The sequence below is a fragment of the Prionailurus viverrinus genome, chromosome A1 (assembly GCF_022837055.1).
Source record: "Prionailurus viverrinus isolate Anna chromosome A1, UM_Priviv_1.0, whole genome shotgun sequence".
NCBI classification, from domain to species: Eukaryota; Metazoa; Chordata; class Mammalia; order Carnivora; family Felidae; genus Prionailurus; species Prionailurus viverrinus.
In genome coordinates this window covers 63,684,590-63,691,623 of record NC_062561.1, presented here as the reverse complement: position 1 = coordinate 63,691,623, position 7,034 = coordinate 63,684,590, and the positions used below count along the sequence as shown (strand labels likewise).

Sequence of the window (7,034 nt, the reverse complement as noted above, 5' to 3'; positions counted from 1 at the left end):
CAAAGGAGATTTCACGCCCCATGAAATTTAAACTATGACATTTAGAAAACATTCACTTTATTATAATGCACTGAAAAATTATAGTGCAAATGCTTCTTGTTCCTATCCATCAAAACTGTTGTTAGAAATGTAAAGGGAGTATTTTCTTAGGTAAAAATTATGTGATATGCTTGGAAAAAAAGTGAATGTCTCCTACTGTTCATCCTGAAATCAGGTAATTACTGCTTCAATTATGTTACAGAATGCCTTAAAATTAGGTCCTGAAGTTGTTTTCAGTAGAATTGATGTTTAGATAACCTTTTGTTCATTGAGTTTTCCATTTATCCAAACTTTTATGAAGTGCTCCATGCACTTTAAAAAATAACTTTTGAGGAAATTCTTTTATGTACTCTTAATACTTCTATGTCACAAACTCTTACTGAGATTAGAAGACACAAAAATGTGGTACTTTTATTGTTTTGTTTTAATTTTGGGGGGTGGTGGTGGTGAGTAAAGTCGGGGAGGGAGCAGAGGGAGAGAGAAAGAATCCCAAGCAGGCTCCACTCTCATCATGGAGCCCAACATGGGCCTCAATCCCACGACCCTGCGATCATGACCTGAGCCAATATCAAGAGTTGGACGCTCAACCAACTAAGCTGCCTAGGCACCTTAAAAATGTGGCACTTTTAAACATGAATGTGAAGATTTCATTTTTCATCACACAGTATTTTCAGACGTTCTTGCTAGAGCTCAACTTTGATTTGAGCAACTTCTCAATTTTTTTTCTTTTTAAAACAAAATATTTTTGAGCAGTATCAAAAATGTCTAAGAAATGCATATTAGATTCCTACAAAATTTTGGATCATAATACTTTTATTCTTTGTATTATTTGATAATACATTTATTCTTGAGATTTAGATCACATTCACCATGACCTAAAATTACACTTTAGTATCCATTTTGCTTTAAAAAAATTGAAACTGACTTACTCAATATTTCTAAGAAGTTCCTCAGTGATAAAAGGTACACTTTCAGTAGTTAATAGCAGACAGTAGACATTCAATAAACATGAGGTTGGATGAGTATATGGATGATGTTAATATAAGGCAGAAATGATGTGAGTTATACCTATTTTAGTGTCAAATAAAAGTGATGAAATCATATTATAATGAAGATTTTTGCCTGTACTTCACATCTAAAATGTCATTCTCTGGGTGCCTGGGTGGCTCTCAGTTGGTCAAGCATCAGACTCTTGATTTTCACTAAGAGCAAGATCTCACAGTCAGTCGTGAGATGGAGCCCACATTGGGCTCATGTGGGCCCTGTGCTGATAGCATGGAGCCTGCTTGGAATTCTCTTTCTCACTCTCTCTCTGTCCCTCCCCTGCGCTCTCTCTTTTTCTCTCTCTCAAATAAATAACATTAAAATAAACAACATTAAACAAATAAATAAACAAAATGCCATTCTCTTAAGTAAGGACCGCTCATTTCAAAACCAGAGAAACAAATAACACAAAAGAAGAAGTATACACCTTCTTTATAGTAAAATGAGAAAAGCTAAGAGATCAAAATGTCATCTTTTGTTGACAGATGTCATCATCTGTTGAAGCCAATTGGTCCATGGTCAGAAGTGTTTGATAATCTTTGCCATTCCAGAATGATTTATCCAAAGGCTTTCAGGAAGAGTTGAACAACAATAAGACCCCATGCCCAGCACCTATGAACTTACAAAAATGATGCCTTTCTGCTCAGCAGGTCAGGAGTGTGAAAATTAATCCATATGAATTCATCACAATTAGATGGTTCTTATGCAGTTTTGGAGCCCAAATTCACATAAGCTGGGTCGTTCAAAAGTCCTGGAGTAGGGCCACAAAGTTATCTTGAAAAAGACCCAGACATGTAGTTCCCCTGTTTTTGGCAAAAACAAACAGAAATTTTACTGGAAAAAATGTCATTTCTGTTCTGGGTATCAACGATTCCTCACACATAATATGTTGAAGCACATTAAGCAGCACTAGTCAAAAATAAACATACATACAGGTACAGGAAGACAACTGGCGGAAAAAATTGAAAACTGATATATAACCCAAAACACTTAATATATTGGAAACATATCAACCACGGATTAGGAAACAGCTATTATTTTTATGTCCAAAGAAGTAAAAGACAAACTTGTATATAGTTGAAGAGAACATAAAAGTATTAAAAACCCACCAACAGATTTGTAAAAGCATGAAATAAAATTTCTAGAAATAAAAATTACAACAACAAATATTGAAGACTTGACTGGGTTTAGCAACTGATCACATACAGCTTAAAAAGAATTAGTAGAAGAAAACATCAGAAGAAATTACTCAGAGCATACTTTGCAGAGAGAGAAGTTATGCAGTTTGGGAGGTTTTGTTGGATCATGAAAGAATGAGTTTCACAAAGATGTGAAGAACAATAAAGATGGATGGATTAATACATTTCATCCTTCCATGTTTTCCCTCCAATAGTTAAAAGTTAGGTACTTCATTCTTTTTATCAGTTTACTTATAAATTATGCATCTTTCATTTTTCTAACATTAATCAACAAAATTTGTCTCTTCCTGGATAATACAAGGAGATTACACTTAGTCTCATCCCAATGGATAGATTGTTTTTTTGTGTGTTTTAATTCTTACTAGTTTAACCCACTGTGATATCATTATTATTGATCTTCCTTCCAAAAGAAGAAATGATAGGATAGAATTGAAAAATAAAGAAGGGCGGTTAGCTTAAAATAAGCTGCTAGACTTAAATACAAATAAATCAGTAATTATATTAAATGTAAATTGTCTAACTGACCCAATTTAGATAAAAAGATTGTTAAGTAAAATTGTCTGAATGAAAATCATTATGGAAGACACATCTAAACTATAAGACTATATAAAAAATTAAATGCTAAAAGCAGAAGGGTGAAAAAGGCAAACATACAAATACAATCTGAAACAAAGCTAGAAAATCTATTTGAATATCAGGGAAAAATAGAATTTAAGATCCACAGCATTATTAGAGATAAAAATAGTCACTTTATAGTACTAACAGTTTCAATGTCTTAGAAATATAAAATGATTTTAAATTTATATTGTGTATCTAAAAATAAAAATTATTTTAATGGGGATGTTGTGTATACACAAAGGTACATATATTTTCATTGTAAAACACCAATTAAAATTTTTTTCTTTGTGTTGATTAAGATATTTGTAGAGCCAGTGAGGGTCTTTACAGAAGAACAAGGACAAAGCCAGGGAATGACATTTAAACTTCAATGATGCATTTATTGGACTTGTGTCTTTTCTACCACACTGGATTAAATAAATTTGTTAAAAGTAAAATACAGAGAGATACCCAAAATACACAAAGAATATACAAAAAAGAAGGGAACACTGAGAAACCCACAATCATAGTAGTAGAATTTAACAAATAACTTCAAAAACTGATAGAAAGCAAACAAAATTAGTTAAGAATAAAGAAGATTTATAGGATGTGACTAACAAATCACAAATTAGGTCATTAATGGATACAAATAGAATGCCACAACACATACGTATAGGATACACCTTTTCAGATACACATAGGACATTTACCAAAGTCAACCATACAGAATTTGACCATAATGCAAGTTTTCACGTGTTTTGAGGGATGGCTATCATGATCCCTATATGATTATGCTAGAATTCAATTAGCAATCAATAATGAAATTAAGTAGAATATTCCCATATTTTTGGAAATTAAAAGATTAAAAAATAATGTGTTAAGAAATAAATCATCACAGGTACATAAAACTAACAAATAAAGAAATTTATAAGGAAAATACTATGTTTTAAACTATTAGAAAACAGCTAAGACACTATTTAGAAAAAAAAGTTGAAAATTAATGAGCTACACATCAATTTCATAAGTTAAAAGAAGAGTTCCGCCAAAAAAATCCAAGCAAAAGAGGAGCCTAATAATGTAGATAAAAGCAGAAGTTAATGTTATAGAAATAAATACAAATAAGTTGAATAAAGCCAAATTGTTGTTCTTTGAAAAATTAATTTTAAAAAAGCAAAATTTGAGCAATGACAGTGACCAATAAAGTATAAGGCACATATGATATTAGAATGAAAAGGGAGGCCTAATTCCAGATGTTACAGAGATTTTAAAAAGGTAATGTGAAGGAGTTAAGAATACCTGTTAGGTTAACACATGGGAACATTTAGGTAAAACGGGCAGGGTCTTAGAAAAGATACAACTTAGCAAATTAAAGAAAGAGGGAAGCCTGAACTACTAGCCAAAAATCTTCCCGCAAAGGTAATTCCAGGCTGTATAGATTTTAATGTGTTATTATTATGGAAAAATGTAATAATGGAAAAACAGAGTAAATATGATAAACGGCAAATTAAGACACTTAAAAACAGTTCCCACGCTTACAGATGGAGTAATCAGATTGCTGTGAAGTTCCAGGGCCTTGGGCTGTGAAGAAGCAGATGCTTGCTGTCGTATTCATGACCATCTCACCCAAGCATGAACATCTCCATTCTCTGCATCTTAATCCTCAATCGTTCTTCTTTGTCACAGCATTAAAGAACTAAATGTCAGGCCATATGCATATTGGCACGTTTGCCTCTCTTTGAACCTTTATGAGATACAAAGGATGAAAAAAAATACTGATGTGTCATACTTAGTATTCAAGTCTGGCACTGTGTGGACATTTGGACTACAAAAGGAATAAAATCAGCAGATTAGAAGGAACGTTGGGTTTTTCTAATCTTTGAATTTTAAAACCACATGAATGATCCTGGTGAATTAATTTAATTTTCAGTGTGTCTGCCTCCAACAAGTTTGATCTTATGAAGAAAAGGTAACAGCAGTTCTTTGGAACTTAGAAGTGAGTATATTGGATACATTTCTATGGATCTTACTTTTGTTTTAAGTGTTTATTTAAATTCCAGTTAGTTAACAAACAGTGGAATATTACTTTCTGGTAGACAATATAGTGATTCAACACTTCCATATGACACCTAGTGCTCATCACAAGCGCCCTTAATCCCCATCACCTGTTTCACCCATCTCCCGCCCCCCCCCCCCCCCCCCCCGCCCTCTGGTAACCATCAGTTTGTTCTCTATAGTTAAAGTCTGTTTCTTGTTTTCCTCTCTTTCTCTCTCTTTACCCTTTCCTTGTTAGTTTTGTTTCTTAAATTCTATGGATCTTACTTTTTAAAATACATAGAAGTTAACAAATGTAGCCATAAGCTTTCAATGTTTTTTTTTCTTTACCTTAAACTTAAATGTAATCTAAGCATTTTATTGAACTATTCAGTGTGACACAATAATAATAAAAAATAGTGGCCCTTGATTCTAGCATGTATCAAGAATCACCTATAGGGCTTGTTAAAACACAAATTGCTGGACCCACCCTGAGTAGGACTGGAGTGAGGTCTAAGAATTTGCTTTTATAACAGGTTCCCAGATGATGGTGTCGCAGCTGGACAGGGACCGAACCTAGAGAACCACTGTTATAGAACCTGAGCTCTAAAGCACTATGCTGTAAGTCCTCTCTGGAGCATCTTATATAATCCAGTCAACAACTCATAGATATATACTAGCATTATCTCTGTTTCTAGATAGGAAAATTGAAAATGAAGATTAAGTACATTCCTCAATTGCAAACTGCTAGAAGAGTCATAATTTGAACCCATGTCTGTCTGTCTCCATCCAATTTTTTTGGGAGTGTGTGTGTGTGTGTGTGTGTGTGTGCGTGTGAGTTCAGTTTAAAATAGTTTTACCTACATTTAAAATTCTAGTTAAAATTCAACATTAATGGAGTCCATGATTGTCTGTGAAACTCTATCCAATGGTTTCTACACTTGATCTTAGCCAAAAGGCCGAGAAGCGATTATCCAATGGTTTCTTAGAACATGGTTTATAAATCACTGTAGAGTCCAAAATCTTAACCACTATTTCTAGCATAGGTTAAAAAGAACCATGACTAATTTATACATTCCTAGCAATCACTTAAAGAAAAATCAATGAAAAACCTTGGTCTTTATTTCTATTAATTTTGGATGTGGATATCTGGTGCTGCTTATAACATCCACCGTGTTCTGAGTGTATTGTTAATTTTGAATAGTCCCTTATTAAAATAAATGTTTTTGCTTCAGAATCATTGATTAATGGTGGTGGAAGAAAATTTTCTCTCCAAATTATGATATAATATTCTCTAGTTTAATGACAATTCCAAACAATTTACTAAATGAAAAGAATTACCAAATTAATTAAAAAATTCATGGTTGGTAAATTTAAAAAAAAATAATAAAAAGAAAAATATTCATAGCTGGGAACAGGACATCACACAATTATTGAGTTTGAGGAGCCTATAAACCTGAATTCTTGCATATTTCTCTCTCATGAAATACTTGGACCCTAGTTCCTATTTTTTGGCTATCCCAAAGGGACTAATTCACAAGGATCAAAGTCTTCCACATTGACCATTGCTGTTGCCTATCCTCTTCAATTTTTTAAAGTACGGTATTACTTTTAGATCAAAGCCTTTTTGAGGGTCGTCTTCTTGTTTAAGAGGCAGAGATGATATGATGGGAGAGAATTTAAAGTCCAAGGGATGTTCCATTTGGACAAAGGTAGCTCCAGTAGAGACCAAGAGAAGAAGGAAAATCTGCATCTTAGTGTTCACAGTTGCAGCGCTCATCTTGACATTTGAAGATGTCAGAAAACAACTTTGGTATTAATAGTGCATAGTTTACTTAAATGTATTAATTCATATTCTGAGGGACTTCCTTTGTAAATCTTGCCAAAAGGTTGCTGTCTTACCTTTGCTCTTTAGGCGTAGAATGCCTTAGGCATTAAGTCCTGGGTTAGCTTGGGGCTAGAGCAATGTGTTTGCCTGGCTTCTTCCATTTTCTTTTTTCTTGGAAGCATCTTTAAAATTGAGGTTATTTCAGGGAGAAGCAAACATTACACTGTACTATTAATATTTGAGCGCTATTTAAATATTTATTAGAATATTTTTCTTTCTTCTGTGTAGTTTTAAAA

General features: G+C 33.2%; 1 pseudogene; it reads right to left on the bottom strand.

The window, feature by feature from the left end:
- Nucleotides 1-5,759: 5,759 nt before the first annotated feature.
- Nucleotides 5,760-5,881, bottom strand: LOC125147675 (uncharacterized; annotated as a pseudogene).
- Between the last annotated feature and the right edge of the window lie 1,153 nt (nt 5,882-7,034).